The 17,232-nt window shown below is 36.4% G+C and overlaps 2 long non-coding RNA genes across 2 annotated transcripts in view; one reads left to right on the top strand and one right to left on the bottom strand.

The window, feature by feature from the left end:
- Positions 1-17,232, bottom strand: part of LOC134475277 (uncharacterized) — a 431,885-nt gene that overhangs the window by 43,430 nt on the left and 371,223 nt on the right. The gene's annotated exons all lie outside the window — the stretch shown is intronic.
- Positions 4,320-6,594, top strand: LOC134472891 (uncharacterized). Its single transcript, XR_010042906.1, has 2 exons — positions 4,320-5,116; positions 6,273-6,594. It is a non-coding gene; the product is annotated as an uncharacterized LOC134472891 (long non-coding RNA).

Raw genomic sequence — 17,232 nt, 5'->3', positions numbered from 1 at the left:
AGTTAATCAAACCACGGAGTTGTGTTTCCTGAGTGTATCGGGTTAAATGGTCTTTTCTAAAATGTTATAACTATCTTCCTCTAGGAAGGTATAGAATCATAACAGAAATCATGACAGAATTTGGCAGACCCGTAGATTCAAATAATCCAAAATCAGTTATCCCTTTTGTTGTTCTGAAAAAAATGTTTATCCGTCTGAAGATTATACAGGCTGTCTTGCAGATATAAGAAACTCACTGGATATGAGTTTTGTTTTTCTAACTTTAGAATCTTTTCCCATATTCTGATAATGGACCAAAGTATTGGATTATGGGCCCAGCTGGGGGAGTGAGGCTTGCTGGTAACACCTGTTTTCTGGTGAGCCAGGTGGGGCACAGTGATATTGAGAACAGGCAGAGGATGAGTAGGGAAGTGGTCATTCCACCCACACTTTCTCACATGTCACAAAATGCAGCTGGTGAGTTCTTTCTCAAAGAAGGCTCCTGACATGCACGCTGATGAAAATAGTCCCCAGGCTTTGTGTGGGGTGTGTGCCTTCATTACTGACCCCTTCTTTAGGAAGTTCACAAAGAGGGTGTTCTCTCCTCTTGTGAAGTTGTGGGGAAATGAAACAATCATAGAATCTGCCAATAAGACAGGGTCCACACTTTTCTAATGCAATATCTGGAGGTTTCTTAAGGCTCTAGACATTGTATTACATTATATGTTCCATGTTTCAATGTGTACTATAGGTTGGAACACTAGATGTATACTAAAACTGCTGAATTTTATAAATTCAAGGTAGGTGTAGCTTCCCAAATGTCATAAATATACAGGGCTCTAACCTAAGGGTAGTTCTGCATTTGTTTTTCCATCTGGTTTGTCCTAAGAAATGACTGACTAGAATTTCTTGGAGTACACACAAGGATTTTGGTAAAAAGGTTATCCCTGAGTCAAACTTCATCAATATTTACAAACGAACCGTCTGCCTTGTGCCTCCCCCGACCCTAGAGCCCCTTCTTCCTGTCCCTGCCCATGACCAGACATACTCCAAGGCATATGCCCTGTAAGTTGTTTCAGCTCCAGAGAAACATCCTCACAACTTGCTCCACTTTTATAAGAATTCTAGTAACTTGGAGAAGAAATCATCAAAAAGAATTGATACAGCATGAAAGATTTCAGTTAAATGTTTTTAAAAACACATATTTTTTTCCTCTTAGAAACCTAGAATAAGGCCACGGACCTTGCATATTTCTAGGGAGCAATTTATCTTGAACCAAGTGTCCTAGAAACTGCAGCTGGTAGGACACTCCCGAAAGAGACACCTGGTCATGCAGACACAGCGAGCTCTACTGAAGGACCACACAGCAGCATCGCTCCCGCTTCCTCGTTGGTTTCATTCCTTCTCTCTCTCTCTCTTCTTTTCTTTTCGCTTCTTATTTTTCCGGCAGTGAGATTATGAAGTAGTTCCAGATGGTGAGCGAAGGGCCAGATTCAAGAAGTTCCTAAACTTGTTGGCATAAGATAATGTGATTCACGGGGACCCAGAGAAGCTCAATTCCTGCAGTCCTGCTTTCCGGTGAAACCGGAGAGAACCAACCAACAATGGAGAAATGAGTGCTGTGATTTGTCTTGGAGGCCATTTAGGTTGTTTATCCCAAACTACACTTTGATTCCAGTTATAGTTTAATTATGAGTATTTGTTCTCTAACAGAGACTAAACAAAGGGTAACTATTTTCTTTTATCTTTTTTTGTCATGGAAATTTCAGTTTCATGTTTGCTTCTCCTCTTTTTAAATAGTGTCTTATGTTATGTGAACATTCAGTTCCATTTCTTCCCGTGGCAATGATGTCCCTCAAATAAATGAACACGAAGAAAATTCAGAGGCTTTTATATGTGAGGAATGTATGCCTTAATAATGCCTCATACATTTCTTCTGGCTTTCATTACGCATGTCCGACAAGTCCCTTGGGTTATGAAAGAACTGCTACCAAGGACCTCTTGGCATCAAGCTTTTTGTGAATTTTCAGAGTGGGGGAAACTCACCGAGTTACCTTCCTCCAACTGTAGCTATCAACGTGTTTTCAATATTGATCACAAAATGTTAAACAATAAAGCTGCAGAAGTCACGTAGTAGTGTCCACTGGCTGCGTGTGCTTCACTTGACTACTGTTCCACAGAAGCAATGACCAATTCAGTCTTCTTGGTCTCAGAGACCAAATTCTTTATTGAACACAATCAGAATCGATGGTTTGCAACTTGTTCGATGGTAATTTAAGAATATAATTTTTATCAACTTTATTTGTGACTATTTATCCTGATATGTCAGCTTCATTGGATTTGAAGCTCCTCGCAGATACTCAAGCTCCTAGGAGGTGGTAAGGCACACTCCTGGGTATGCTTGGTGGGTCACAGAGGTGTGATCTTTGAAGGTGTGACCACTCAACCCTTCCCCTCTAGCTCTGTCCTTTGTGTTCTGCTTTCTGGCCTCAATGAACTGAGCGACTTTGCTTTTCCATGCCCTTCCACTGTGATTTTTCTGTTTTGGAATTGGTCTACCATGGACTGAATCCCCCGAAACAACGAACCAATTAAATCTGTCCTCCTTCGAACTGTGAGTATTGGGTCTTCTCAGGGATGGGAGAGCTGACTCATACAACATTGTTGAGAAGATTACTTTCTCCCGCCTAAAATACCCTGTACTATACTTGCTGCAGCTTTCTGTGGCAGAAAATCATAATTTCCCTTTGTAGCTGTAGCTGGATTCCCCAACGCTGCCTTCACCACCTGTGTGTGGGTTCTGCCTAAATCACGGAATGGTTATTGTTAACTCATCCATCTTCAGCAGCAAACGAAACTCACAGACTGGGCTGCAGTAAAAACCAAATCTTACATTACCAAAATTAATAAACCAAGACTGATACTGCTAAAGTTGAAAAACTGATCAATTAATTTAAATTTTTAAATATACAAACTACTGAATTTAACAGTTTTATAAACCTTCTATTATACCAGTTTCCCATAATTTTAAAGTTTAATTAATTAATGCTATCATGGGACTAAGTGTCTTAATTATCTATCAATTATATTATTGATCAGGTTTTTTTAATGATATTTTCTTTATCTACTTTAAGGGACCACTAATTTTCCTAAAAGATCTTATTTCTATTGTAACCTGGGCTATGTATTGGCTAATTTTTAATTTTGTCATGAAAATTTTTATATTTCAATGGACATCAACTAAGTTTGCCACACAGTTTCAACAAAGCACATCATGAACAACTGAAAAAAATTATTAAACAGAAGCAATATGAACACAGTATTATTTTATCATTGATAATCTGCATTCTATTCTATATGTAACAGGAAATGTAGATTATCTTAAATTAAGTTTTTTCAAAGGTTTATTTTGAGTCTTGGAGCTATTAAAGGTACTTGAAATTTGACACACTACTAGTGTGCAATTCTTACTCAAATGAAAAGCATCTCTGTTCATAGTTCCTATATTTCACACTGTATTGCAGATTATTAAGCAAAGAGTCAAGAACATTCACTATGAACTTACAAAATTTTACATTTAAAGATCAATTTAGTCTTTTACAACCTGCAAAAATGGTCGTGTCACTTAAAGATGAGTCTAGATTTTCTAAACCTAAAAAAGGCATAATAATATTTACCTAACAATTGTCATGAGAATTATAACACATAAATTTATAAATGCATATTATATATAAATTAGATGTACTTCAAAAATATATGGAACATGACAAGTTATGGTTATTATTAAGATTATTTCTGTGCAATAATTTGGCACAAAACTGTAGCAAAATAGTCACTAAATTTGAATTTCTGAAAAAGCAGATTCTTTACTGCAAGTGATTTATAACTTAGCAAAAGGTGTTATTCTTGTGAAAAAAAAAATGAACATCATACTTTGGCACTGACTTCTTGAAAAATATTATTTAAAAGCTTCTTTTGTTCCGTGGTGACAGCTATAAGATTTTAATATAATCCTTGAAAGAAGGAACTTTCTCATGATTTTTCTACTTGAAACACTTAAAGTACCATCAGATAAAATTTTGGAAGGAAGTCCCCCTAGCATGATGTGTTGGCAAGTGTCTGTAATCCCATATTCTGGAAGGCTGAGGCCAGAGGATTGCAAAATTAAACCCATCCTGATCCTTTCAGCATTTTAGCAAGATCCTGCCTCAAATTTAAAAGTGAATAAAAAGGCTTTGGGATGTAACTCAGTAAGAAGACCCTGTGTTCAATTTCAAAAGAAAGAAATTCGAATGGAGGGAGGGAGGAAGAAAGAGAAGGAAGAAAGAGAAAAGAGAGAAAAAGAAAAGCAGAGAAAGGGAGTTAATTTCCAAATATCTGAAATTCCTGTGCCCACATTTTGTACTTTGCACATATTGACATGAGAGAAAAGGGATTTCCTCCAACAAGGTCATATGCGTTAGACTTTTCTGGCACAGTAAAGGGATAGAATATTAAAAAAATAAATAAATAAAAGTGGCCCTTTAATTTAAAGGGCATGAAGAGGAACTCACAACTAATAAGAGTGGCTTTTTTCGCTGCCCAGTTATGTGGGTTTTGGGGTATATGTGACCTTTGATAGGATGTGGTGCTTAGGGTGGGCATTGATGATACACAAGGAGCTGATTGAAATTTCCTTTGCACACACTGGGAAAGGAAGGAGAAAATTGTAATCGGGGAAGAGGGAGGAAGTGGTGGTCAGGGTAAGCATCTGGGGTCTAGCCTTCCACCATGTTGAACTACCGCCATAATGTCCTGTAATTTATTCTAGGGCAACAATCTTTCAATGTGTACTTTAATTTAAAAAGAATGAAAGGCAGATATTGAACAACTCTCTTGAAGCTGTTTGTGTGTTTATTATTAATTTTAACCAATTGCTTTATGCATTCATTTACAGGTCCAATTCTGTGACATGGTCTTGCTGTATAGCCCAGGCTAGTAGGGCACATCCTAGGTAGCCTGGACTTGCCCCAAAGTCACCATCGTCCTGCCTCTGCTGGAAACAAATTTGCTGGAAAGAGCTCAAAATGTGGACTAACTTGGTCAAAAATGTTTTAATTTATGTCAAGTCATCCCCCAAAGCCTCATGCTCTCAAAGGTGGGCCTTTTGAAGAGGGATTGGATTTTTGAGGCTTAGAACAGACTTATTGTAGAAGGTGGGGCCTGGTGGGAGCAGGAGGATCACTGGGATCATGGCCAGAAGGGTTTATTTCATCCCCAGTTCCTCCCCTCACTCTATGCCTTCTATGCAATGTGACCTCAGAAGCTCTGTGCCCCTCTGCCTGCTGCACTCTCCCACTTTAAGGTTTGGAAACATCTACATAGGAGGTCAAATTAACATCTTCTCTTTCAAATTGTGAAAGTCAGGTATTAACTAAGTTAAACATTGTGTACTCGGTGTTCCTGACTATAATAAATATCTCTCAAGTGACAACCACTTGTGGAGGTCAAAGCATTGGGGATGCAAGGACAAATAGAATATACAAACATCCATCTTTAAGATAGTGTGTTCTGATGACAAACGCATAAGAAATATTCATAACACACTGATACAGAAAATGTGCATAGCACATGCAGACAGTGAAGGTTATCCCCAAACCTCCTCAAAGTCTGGTGTGAAAATTCTTTGCAGAGATGAGATGATCAGAAGAAAATAGGACATTGATATTTCGAGTCCACTGCTTTATAAAGGAGGGATCCTTCTTCTGCTAAAACTTTACTTGGTTACTGGAACCATCAGGGACCCTGTTCTAGGCAAAGTCCACTTGAACAATGCTGGTTGTAGACACAGCCTGCTAGAACTTGCATAAGCTGAAAAGCAAATCTTCTAGTGTAAACAAGCTGGCCTTTTGTTTTCCAGAGAATTTTTTCTTTCTACCACCATTCCACCCTGAATTCCTGTGAGTTCATCAGATACTAGTTTTGCTGCTACTCTAAAATGGATTGGAAAACAGTTTTAGGAAACATGATGTCTGTTCAATATCTTTTTATTTATCCTTTACTTTGAACTAAAAGTTATTGTGAATAGTTTGTGTTTCTGCTGTTTTTAATCCAATCCCTTTATTTTGTGTAGATTCTTTTTAAATGCAGTGAATGAATCATATTTAATATTTATGACTGAAACCATTTCTGATGGACTTTGTGTATTTTAAATTGTATCTTAATGGAGGAAGCATGTTCTTATACACAAAGAACTGTAACTGTGGCAATTTGTCTATATACAGAGCTCATTTTATGTTGCCAAACCTTTGCAGCCTCTTCAAATTGTCAACAGGAAGTGGGAGTTCCTCAACCACAAGAACTTTGGAAGTGATAGCATTTGGAGAGGACGCTGAATGGGATTCCCTAATGTCTCTTTTCAGAGTTGGTAACTAGGGTGGTGGCCAGAGAATTCTTGATGCTGAGCCCTCAGGTCTGGATCGTGTTTCCTTTTCTTTAGCTTGCAGTCTGAAGTGAGCAGTTTTGAAGATACAATACAAAAAACATCTGTTTTCAACTTTTTAAGCAAGTGAAAGGAATTTCTCACTGAATGTTGGGTGGGCTTTTGTGGTGAAATAAAGTTAATTTTTGTCGTTCTATGGGTCATGCTTTTGTACAGAGATAGCTGTTTTTGAATTAATGCAAAATAAGAAATGCAATTTGTACATTAATACCAACTCTGCAACTCAACAAACAGACTACCGTAATTATGGGAGATCAAGTAGGTCTAAAACACCTGCTTTCATTTGGGCCCTCTAGAGGCAGATATCAACACAAAATTAGAAGTAAGTAATTTATTAGGTAAATGCCTGTGGTTGATAACAGTAAACAGGAAAGGAGACTTTCAGACTACAATGAAGACTTAACATCAAAAATGAAGAAACGGAAGAAAGAAAAGGCTCTTGTAAAAAAGATAATCGGACTGCTGTTCAGCTCTATGGAAATCTTGCCCAGACCAATAGGAAAATGCAAGAGCTTTTGGCCATGGGATGCACTGGTTGAGAAAGCTAGACTCCAGAATCCTTGCAGGCGGTATCATGGTCTATTAGTGGTTTATCCGGAACACAGCTTCTGCGCATGCTGTGGGAGGGTCTTTCAGTGGGGTTATAATAGGATGTGACCGATAACTCTTCTGAGCAGATTTCCTGCCTACAGGAACTCTAAGTGGCACTCTGTCAGGAGGACTGGTGTTTCACAGTATTTTGCTTTTCAGTATGAAAATCTCACCTATCAAAACAAACAAGCAGACAAAATTTTTCAAAACTGTTGTACAATACACCAAATAATTATTTGACATTTAATGGAAGAAAAACTTCAAAGGCACAAGAGTTAACCACTTAAGATTGACTTTTTTAGTGTAAAATACCTTATTATTAAAGTTTTTCAACAGGAATATGAAGTTTACAAAAATAATTAAAGATAAATTTTATTTGGATAAAATTTAGGATTTTATTTCATCATTGTGTTAGAATATAAATGAACATAATTATGAAACAGGAAAGGAAAGCCTTTCAGACTAGAATGAAGGCTAGTACAATAATCTGTACTAGGTAGGTTGGAAATTAGAGAAAGTAAGATAGACATAATAATCCAACCTAGCTGAACTCTTCATGCATGTCAAGTAGAACATATTTTGAAGGGGTAGAGGAATATGACTCATAATATGTAATATACAAAGAGTATAATAGAACAATTCAGAAAAAAATTATAGGAAAAGTGTTCAAAACTATTACTAAGGGAAAAAATAATGAAAACAGTGAAAAGTCCTTTCCTATTGACAAGTATATATACCAATATTTTAACAATTTTACTCCTGAATATTAGAATTATAGTTCTGTTTCTTTAAATTTTATACTTATAAATGTTCTTCAGAAAAGATGAGTTATTCTTGTAATTCTGAGCAGCAAAGTTATAGTGTTTAGGGCAATTGCTAAGAGGCAAATTCTCCCATGTGTAAACACACAGACACCATCACGGTCCTTACAACAACATATCAGCAAGAAGTCAAGCAGAGAAACACATGTGACAAATCATTCTTGCATTCTTTAGTTTGTCTTGTAGAGCCCAAATTGGCAGGTGGAAATACGTTTATGTGTCCCATTTGCATGCATGTGTGCTCATGTGTGTGTGTGTGTCCAGTTTTATATTGATGAAGCTTCTATTTGAAATGCTAAACATCCTCAAACTTCTCAACTATAATCCAGAGCCAAAGTACTTTACTCACCAATAGCAAATTCCATTGAGTCTAATGTGTGGTCATGTACTCTCTGCAACGTTTGATCTTTACATTGCATTTTTCTGTGTTTTTACTTATTTCCAACTTGGGTCTTACTCTGTATGTTCAATATGTATCAAGAAATAGGCTGAAAGTTGTAGAAAAGAAATAAAGAAATACGATTACAATGGGAAAAAATCAGAAATAATTTTAACTGATCATAGGTAGAAAGTAACATTTTCATATAGAACAACTTGTTGAATAAAACGTAGAAATAAATAATGACAGAAAAAGAAGTTCCAGACCATTGTGATTAAATATATCTGGCACACAAAAGGGAAGAGCAATCTAAAAAACAAGTATTTTTAAGTTTGAATATTTTCTGACACTTCTTCCATTAGTCAGTTTTTGGTTGTTATGGTTAAAAACAAACAAACAAACAAACAAACAAACAACCGGAGGGAGTTTACCCTAAGATAAAGAGGCCCATGGTTTCAGAGGTTTCAGTCAATGGTCAGCAGGGTCCACTGCTTTTAGCCTGCAGTGAGGCACAATCATCGGGGTAGAAGGGCATGGCAAAGAGAAGCTGCTAACCTCCAGGTGACTGGAAGCAGAAAGTGAAAGAAAGTGGCAGAGAACAGTGGGTTGGGGTCATTCCCTGTCCCTAGTGATCTGTCTCTCCCAAATGGGCTTCAACTCTAACGACCTGATTGAGCTTTGAGCTCATTCATCAACACATCAGTTCATCACTGAAGTCAGTGATCCCATCAGCTCTCTAGGTGCTGTGCTACGGATCAAGCCTCTGGGCTTGCATCTTTGGGAGACACTTCACGTTTCAGTCATAATGCGTTCATCTCAACAGTACGGTTATGCCTTGTGTATTTGCCACTAAAAATACTTTGGATGCACCTACAATGCCTAAGTGCCTTGGAATGTGAGCATCAAAGTGAGCACTGAAATTTAGAGCAAGGGGCCCAGTTGGTATTTGAGACAAGCTTAGCTGAGTGGGAACACATGCATCACTGTTCAAAGTAGACTAAAGTGGTTTATTGTGGAAAACAATGCTTAAAAAAGTTTTTGTCACTAATAAGGAGTACACCTAGTAGAAAATACACCCATAAACTGACACCCCTAAGAGTACTACTCATTCAGAGACAGATGGAATTGTATTTAGCATCTTCTCTTTGATAGAAAAAATCCTATATGGGAGTTAATAGTTTTTCCACATTGGGGTAAACTTAAATGGCTTTAGAGGCAAAAGCTTAAGAAAGTGTACAAATGTGCGAACATTAACAAAATCCATTTGCCTTGCTCATTCCTTTAATACAGACCTCCCTGTCATGAGTGTCAATGTACACAGAGTAAAATATAAATATAACAATTAAATTGGTATATTCTGCATGCATAATTATATCAAAGCAGGTCATTAATGTGATACCTCTTAAAATGGACTAAACAGTAACTTTGAAAAGGTTTATAAAAATACAAAATGCTAACTTTATGAGATTCCAAATGTCCTAAAATTCTTATTCCAATATAATATTTCTACTTTAAAAATTCTGCCATAATCTCAGTATTGGAAGACTGAGGCAGGAGGATTACTATGAGCTTGAGGCCAGCCTGGGCTATTTAATGGGACCTTGTCTCAGAAATAGAACAAAGCAAAACAAACAAACAAAAATGCTGTAATCTTGGGGCTGGGGATTTAGCTCAGCAGCATAAGCACCTGCCTTGCAAGCAGGCAGTCGTGAGTTAGATCCCTGGTACCAATAAAAAGGAAAAAGACCAAAAAAAAAAAAAAAAAAAAAAAAGCTGTAATCTTAATCAACTTGAAAGTTAAAAATCTGAACAATATCAGAATATTTAGTGGGCACCTGAACTTGTCCTCAGTGAAGCTTTAATTATGTAGAATGGAAGAATGTTCAGGGCTGGATTAAAAGATCTTGGTAAGAAGTTGATTATCTGAGTAATGCTCTCTGCACAATCCCTGAGTTAGTGAATTGTTCACACTCTCTAACCTGCTCCATGTTGCCTAAGTCTATTACTTTTCCTGTACAGGAAAAAATCTGCTCCTTGGAAGCTAACATCCAAGACTGTTATCACCTTTTCCCCCTACCTTTTGTCTCTGGCTTTGCCAACTTTCTTAGTTTTTCTTCTCATGCATCATTTTTATCTATCTCTGCGTTTATCCCTACCACTGTGCTGCTCTCTGCCGAGGAATTCCCAAGCTCAGTGGACAGCACAGCCAGTCGCCCATTTCCTTTCCATGCTAACCTCCTTATGGTCGAGTTCTTTAATCACCTGGAAGCTCAGCCATCACCAAACCTGCACCTTTGACATGATTATCTTCAGAAACTGTCTAAAATCTTCAATTTTTTCCTGTTACTTCCTCAGGAAAGTCTCCAAGATTCAGAAATAAAGAAAGCTTACCGAAAAATCTCAACCCTATATGTCTTAACAATCTTAAAAGCTATGAGAAAGAATAGATAAATTACTTACAAAGAAATGACAATTAAACTGACAGCTTCAATAGACACCAGAAACAAATGGAACAGTGTTTTCAAAGTGCTAGGGGAAAATGCTTGTCAAATTCAACTTCCATGCTCAGAATTAGTGAGTGACGATTAAATAATGATACTTTTATACATACCAAGGCTGAGAGCTGCTTTGTTCCCAGTTCCTTACTAAGTGAGCTACCATATTTCACTGGATATATGATGTTACCAAATGTATGATGTACCAATAGAAGAAAAATACTGTTAATTAAATTTGGATATGCTGTTATTTATAAGATTCATCCCAAGTTTCAGAGCTAGTAAAATATGAAAAATTGTCTCTTTCAATGACTTTTTAAAAAAATGAGTAGAAGAAGCACTTTTAAAAGGAATGCTATATATTCCTTTTAAAAGGAATAATATATAGGAAATAATATTGAGCAAAAGAAGCAGCAAGTACACTTGTAAGAACAAATAGCGTCTAAGGATCACTAAGAATAAATGTAATGAACTAGATTTAAAATGAAAATGCAGGTAAAATGGTAGTCAGCAGTAACATGGAAGAGAGAGGAAATATCCCCTTAGTGACTGTCTGTTCCTTACACTTGAAGGAATAGACAGCATGATTCTTGGTCATTGTTGAATATGTTAAAAATATTAAGAGAAAACTATATGCAAAACTATATGCAAAAACTTTTACCATGTTTAAACAGGTAAAGTAAAACTATCAAGTCTTTACTCCAGTAAAAGAAAATCGTTAAAAACTTACACTGAATTAGTTCTTTATACAACTGTACATACACCTACAACTATATGTAAATCTCAAAAAATAATGAATGGAGAAAGTAAGCTGTAGTATGATGATGATTGTATAAATATAATGTTTTTGTCTTTTTTCTTTTTTATCGGTACTGGGGGTCAAAGTCACGACCACACACTTGCAAGGCAGGCACTTATGCCGCTGAGCTAAATCTCCAGCCCCTTATAAATATAATTTTTAAAAAGTAATATATCAGTGTTATAGACTTCCAGGTGAGTGTAGGAGAGGTAAACTTATAAAAATGTTTATTGGAAAGATAATGATGACCATGATAGTCTTTAAAGACAGAAGGGAGAACAGAACACCAGCCTACATGCAGAGGATCTGTAATGTCACAGAGGATTTAGGTAATGATATGGTGGATTTATCTGTAATGCTACAGTTTATTCCAAAATCTACTCTTTCTCTCTCTCTGATCAATTATCCTGCAGTTCCATTGAAACTTTCCAGTATCTCTTTCTTTTTCTTGAGATTATTTATTCCTGACTTTGAACCCTCTCCTCTCCCTACTTCAAAAACTATTTTTCAAATTGCAATATTAATGAGCCTTTTTCGTGTGTGTGTGTGTGTGTGTGTGTATAACAGTGGTGCTTGGGATGGAGCCCAGAGTTTCAAGCATGCAAGGTAAGCAGTCTTCAACTAAGCTATCATTGAACAACTTAGCCCAAGTCAAAATTAAAGGACATCTTTTATGCAATTCCCTTCCCTAAACTTACATTTCTCAAGATTTTCAGCAAAATCTGAGAGGATTTATGCTAAGACATCCCTTAAGATGAGTTCTCCTTCCTCCAGCCAAAATATTTATATCTCTTACAAGGTTGTGGCTGCTTCCTAAGTGCCTTGATTTCCACTTCTGTTCCTCTCTATGATCTTCTGGAGGGAAGGAGACCCTGGCTAATCAGTCAGGACTCCATTTCTCCAGGAAAGCTACCCCCTCAAAGCTGCTTAGTTCCATCTTATATGTAACTGCTTACCACTACTGCAGGTGCTTAAGCCAAAATAACTGAATCATACTGGTTTCTAACTTGACTGTATAATTCTTGAGTTACTGGACTCCATAACAATAGCACCTAACAAAACGGTGATCAATTGTAGATTGGTTACTATCGTTCAGGCCCTGTGCAAAGTGATTTGCTTGATTGTCTTTATCTAATACACCCCAAGCATTCAAGAGAAATGCTGTTTTCCAGAGTTTCCAGCCACAGGATGAAGGTTGCTCCACTCTCGCTGAGTTAACATTGCTACCAATGTTCAAAAGGTGTGCATTTCCTTTACTGCTTGCTACCAGCTATCAGTAGCACCCAAATCTTTGGAATTGTACCTCATAATTTAGAGGCATGACATGAACGTATTTAAGAAGAAAAATGAGAAATCAGAGGAGGAAAAGTGAGGAAGAGCTGCTAGGAGACAGGGGAAAGAGTAGAGATTGAATTCTGTTGCCAACTCAGAGGCAGTGATGTGTGCATTTCAAACTAAGGAACTTTATTTTTATAATAATAAAAGTCAATCTGTGTGTGTGTGTGTGTGTGTGTGTGTGTGTGTGTGTCATTCTTGTACTTTTTGAAAACAATATATATATACCTAGAGCAAGATATTTGCCATCTTCAGTCAGTCAGTTTTATGAATGTAGTTTGTGTATCTTGGTATGAAGATATTTGGATGGTTATTCTCTAGTGTCATATGCCAGGAATATCAGTTTTCCTGAAAGGTTTTATTTAGTCTTTTAGAAATGAGCAAGGTAGATGAGTAAGAAGGGAATAGAGTAGGTTGCTCACTTTTATGTAAGAGTAAGAAGATGCAAATACAAATTGCTAGTGGTTTCCCATTATGGAAATGGAAATCCCATTGAAATATGAGTCAATGACTTAGCCTAGAACGTTATATATAACTTGCTTGACTGATGCTTCTTACATATGGATTCCAGTGATTTGCTGAATCAGAGAAGAAAGGAGCTTTAAAAAAAAAAAAAGATTACATAAATTAGTGAGAAACCCAAAATACACAGTGGCTTTTGGATCTATGGACTATTTGATTTTGGGGTAATAAAATTTGTTGTTTTGTAACAATCTTTTTCAATAATCTAATAATGGGATTGCTGTGCAGTGGAAAAAAAGCTCTCATTCTCTCTCCCCACTTTCAAATCTTTAACGTATGAAAGACTTCCCCTTCCTTCATCTGGACTTTCAGTTATAAATGCCATGATATCCACACAAAAGAGTAAGTAAGGAACCTCCTAGAAAGAAACAGCAAATAATAAATTTTGAGATTTTTCTTTCTTTCATTACCTATATGTGAGCCATGTTATATTGAGATAGTGGTAAAAATCCATATTTTAATGTTATCAATTTATATCTCAGTATCTATGGATATCCTGGGAAAATAAATTTATTAAAAAGAAAATACACTGTATTCATGGAGTCAGTATTACCATTCTGTGTCATAGGGGAACGTCTAAATTCTAATTCTTTTGTACATAAATATGCATTTTGCCTGGATTTAGTGAGGTAGTTATTTACTCTTGGTAATCCTAGGAGTGATCTGCGGTAGTAAAGAGGTGTGAAAATTTGAAACATTTTATTGATACTCCAACCCTTTCAGATTCACTTTTAAGCTCTTCTTTCCTCTTGAATAAAAAATAGGGAAAGCCTGAGGCCTAGAACCGTTGGTACACAATAGTGCTTGTTAGAATTAGATTATTTTTCTTTGCTAATACTTGGCTTTAGCTTTTCTTCTATTTATTTTAGTGATTCTAATTTGTCCTTTAGAATACTTACAGTTGTTTTCTTATAAACAAGTTGCTTACACCAAAAAAGCAACTCACCCATCAAGGCACGTGCTGGGCAGTGTAAGTTCTTTTTATGATAAGGTGAAAGTCACAGGTTTGGTAGAAGAATGTCTGAAATCTGTGCAGTGGTGTAGAGAATGTTAAGTGTGTGATAGGCCCTGATTGAAGGAAGTATACGTAGTAAATCCTTTCTATATCAACAATCTGAAGAGGGCAGGCCAAGCAATGTCTTTGATACTTGGTCTCAGTGTCTCATGCGATTTTCTGCAGCTGTCTGTATGTATTTGTGTGTGTGTGTGTGTGTGTGTGTGTGTGTGTGTGTGTGTGCGTGTGTGCATACGTACATGTGCACATGAGCCTCTGGTCTTAGTAGTTGTTTGAGTTCTCCAGTTTCCTTGGACCCCAGTATCCTTGCCTTGTAGTCACCAAGCAGGAGGAAATGTAAGCTAACACTGTTTCTGGGAAGATGAATGTAAATACCTTCACTGTACACTTGCCAAACTCTTGGGCGGACTCACAATGAGTATGAAAAGGTCCAAGAAGGAATAAGCCACAGTGGAAGCAAGACTGCCTTTTTCTCCTGCTTGGAAATGGGCTTTGGTGTAGTTTATACTTTGTTGCTTGCTGGGTCCATTTACAGTGCCCATATGCTTTTGGAATCTGAAACCGAGAGTGAGGTCAAACGGCCTGCCATAATTAGGGATTCATCTTTAAGAATGGGGAAGGATTTGTGCAGTTTTGAAAGGCATTATGAATGATGAAGTAACCACAAGCCCATTAAGTTGGTTGTTACTGTAACCTTTGGTCTGAACCATACATAACAGTCCTACTTCAGAACCATAGAAAAATTCAGATCTATTCAAGCTCTCTACATAACAGGAACTCAGCTTCCTCCAATGATAAACAGACACACATGAAGGAAAATTCCATTGACCCTGCAGTCATCTCCACCTCAGAGGCCTAATTGCTTAAGAAGTAGAGTCAAAACAGAGCCATACCTTTAGTCTCTGCAGATGCAAGAGTAGGCACATGAAAATTTTGAATTAAGTAAACAAGAATATGCTTAAGTTGAAGAATGATGAGTCAAATAATGTAATAGTTTGTAAAGATGAATGAGAACCCTCCTGTAAGCAGGAAAATTAAACATAAGTCTTGGTGGGTAAAAATACAGTTACTTTTACTTATTTAAACAGTGGACAAGTGTACATAGATAGACATTAGATGACAGATAATGATAGATATGAAAAACTTAATTACAAAGACAGTGAGATAGGCACATAGATAGAATTTTAATCCGTGTGGTTGTAAAAGCATAAACTATTATTCACTTTGTTTAGTAAATTTAGTAATATATATTTGAACTTAAATTGCAACTATCTTCTACTTCTATTAGAAGTTGAGGAGTAAGTTACATGAATAAGTTACATATAGAAACTTATTCCTATTTAATAGAGTCACCACAGCAGCAACATGAGACCAGTATTTTATAATAATCAAGTCAAAAAACAAAACCCTTGCAGCAGACTCATATATATCCATGATAGACTGGTTAAAGAATCTAATGTGTAAAGTTCTTGGATACTATGCAACTATAAAAACAAAGAAATAAAAAACTGTCGATGTCTAGGTAAACATGTGAAAAAAGCCATGGTATGTGCTATGTTCTTAACCCAGTTATGAATGTATTTAACAAATAAGCAAACAAACAAACAAACAAAAATATATATATATATATATATGCTTACATATGTATCACTACATGTATACATTTGTATGTATGTATTTCTATGGCCTGTTTATATTTGCTAAATAATAAATCTTCTGGAATGTTATTCAGCAAACGCTGTCCAGTGCTTCATGAGAACTGCTGTCTACAAGACAGTGATAACACAGGAATGTGCTGGAGATGTTTGTAACCCTGGGTTACCCATTTGAATTCCCAGACAGGACCCTACATTAGCACAAAAGGGAACATTTACCCATGACTGGAGATTGCTCCTCTGTGACTACATACATGATATAAACCATAGGAACTTGGAGATTTCCTTTTATTTGCTTTAAATTTTCACTTAGCTGTTTGATACAAGATAATAGTCAAGAATTCTGTGAAAAAGATCTGCACAGAAGAAAACTTCAAAGGGGCACATTCATGTGTTTAGATATAAACCAGAAACTGGCATTTGTAGTAACCTGGATAATGCATATGATGTGTTTCTGGAATATATACCCCATAGTCAGCTGTCTTGAAATTAAGCATTGTATCCATTTTGTGAATTTCATATCACATTAGATGCATCAACTATGAATAAAAAATTCACAGTAAAGAAAGAAGAAATACATATTTAATAATTTCAACTTTATAGTGAACCATAGGTTAAACTGCAGTATGTTGATAACAAGAAGGAATGCTTTTATCATACATTAAGATTTTTAAAAAGGAAATTAACAGGTCTATAAGAGATTTCTGCCATAAATGTGGTTTTGAAAAAAAGTAGATCACGGTAACACAAAAGTCTTTTGATAAAAATTAAAACAGATAACTTTTCTTTCAAAAGTCTCTAGATCGGAATCAATGCTGTGTTTTTATGAATAAAAACAAATCCCTTTCCAAACACTAGCCAAGATTGTCTAGGCACGAATTAGCTAACGCTAGCTTATAGAGCATTCCTTACTGTGGAGAAAATGGTAAAGGAAATCCAGTGAGGTTTTCAAATTAATGTTTCAAGTTGAAATCAGGTGTCAGAAAACAGCTGACTTGATAAAGGAGGAAGTAGAGGAAAGAGGAAGAGGAAAATAGGTGGGAGGTTGTTTTCAAGAATATCAAAGAAGCATTTCAGTATCTGTCATAGATGCTTGCTTCGTACTGGAAGAAGCATAACAAGGATGTTTATCAAAATTCAGAGAGAAGAACTAAGTCAGC

This window comes from Cavia porcellus, unplaced genomic scaffold (assembly GCF_034190915.1).
Source record: "Cavia porcellus strain 051 isolate PalLab524CR breed Dunkin Hartley unplaced genomic scaffold, mCavPor4.1 scaffold_2, whole genome shotgun sequence".
Taxonomy (NCBI): Eukaryota; Metazoa; Chordata; class Mammalia; order Rodentia; family Caviidae; genus Cavia; species Cavia porcellus.
The sequence above is the reverse complement of the archived record's forward strand: the minus strand, read 5'-3'. Positions and strand labels throughout refer to the sequence as shown.